Source organism: Montipora foliosa, chromosome 8 (assembly GCF_036669935.1).
Source record: "Montipora foliosa isolate CH-2021 chromosome 8, ASM3666993v2, whole genome shotgun sequence".
In the NCBI taxonomy this organism is placed as follows: Eukaryota; Metazoa; Cnidaria; class Anthozoa; order Scleractinia; family Acroporidae; genus Montipora; species Montipora foliosa.
In genome coordinates this window covers 26208320-26209981 of record NC_090876.1, presented here as the reverse complement: position 1 = coordinate 26209981, position 1662 = coordinate 26208320, and positions in this window count along the sequence as shown.

Sequence of the window (1662 nt, the reverse complement as noted above, 5' to 3'; positions counted from 1 at the left end):
AAGTACATATCCATAAGGAATAACATGTATTCAGCTTAGTATTTTGATTTTAGAAAGTGCTTACTTAGCGTAAAGCACACGTTGGTTTAGTAGCAAGACCAAAAGTTCAATTATCAATAAATAAACTTTATTGAGGTGGTTAAAGATCCGACGGGATGTTGTCAATGTGGAAAACTGAATTTTCAACTATTAAGTTTCTATTTACAACTTTTGTGTTCAAACCTTTTTCCTTGGACTTGAACATCGCTTTGATGAGAATTTTCCTCTCCATCTGGATCGCCCTTGCATAGTCTTTTGTGATATACACATCATTGTACTTCATTGAATTCTTTAGTTTGTTCTTTGCCCCCATTACCTTGTCTTTATCGCCTCAAAGCAGAAAACGGACGATTACTGGCCGTGGGGTGGCTTTTCCTTGGTTGCCGGTTGAAGATCGACCTTTCCCAGCTCTATGAACCGTGTGAAAGTGCATATTTTCCACATTAATGTTGAGTTCGTTCTTAATTCTGTCGTAAACGATATCTCTCCAGGTCTCGTCGAGTTTTTCAGGGATGTTGATGATTCGAAGATTTTTTCTTCTAGATTAGGTTTCAAGAAGTAGGTTTCAAGAGCAGTAACTTTCTCATCTTCGATTTCATCGCGGTGGCCATCGAGTTGCGACTGCTTTTTCCTGATTTTGGCAATCTCCCCTTTCTGACTATCCAAATCTGTTTGAAGCTGTTTCCTTACGTCGCTGTTAGCCTTCATCTCTTCTTGGATGTCCTTGATTGCATCCCACACTGCCTCAATCAACTTCTCCATGTCCTTTATTGTGTTTTTGACTCCTTCAATTTCGTCTTTTAGTTCATATCTTAAAGTTGCGATTTCTGTTCGTAAACTTCCGAAATGGTCTTCCATCTTGTTGTCAATATAATTTAACTTGTGAAAGAGTTGTGACAAGGTAACTGTGCACTCGAAGACTTGTTCATTCTTCATTTCGTTTTCCTGGCTTTTGTTTCTCTTCGGTGAAGATGGTGAATTCGTCGAAGATGAGGAGCTTGTTGCTGGTTCAGCAGGTTTGGCCATGTAAAGACGGAAAAACTGCTAAAGGCCTGGCTAATGTAGCTTGTCGTCACTTATACAGGTGTATATTGCCTTGCTTTACTCTAAAGAACTGTTTTAGGGAAGAACGGCTTCCGGCTAGTTGTCACATCACAGAGCCACAGAAGTACGTTCGTTGGCCATGACGCTCGGCCCAAACCCCCTGTTACGTCGATTCTCTATATACACCTCTCTAAGATGGACAGCTGAGGCTGGTCCCGATGGTGTCCGTCTTAGAGAGAGTTGACTGTAAATTTTTGTCAGCTATGGCACGTCATACTGTTCGCTTACTAACGTAAGGGTAAGCAAGTGTTTCAACAAAAATTACAATTTATAGCGTTGTTTTGTTGATTGCGTGACGCGCGCTCACAGCTCAAAAGTGGTTGCTTAGCACACGATGAAAATCTGCCCTGATCAAATTGCTTTCCAGAATTAAAATAGCTGCATTGGGCACAAAAACGCTCTGTTTTTTTTTTAAATTTTAGCAAGCATTTTCCTGTGTACAAAACTTAACTCAAAGCTGTAGAAACTGTATGTGAAAAGAAGCTGCATATGTCTACCACGAAAATAAAGCCAGCATTT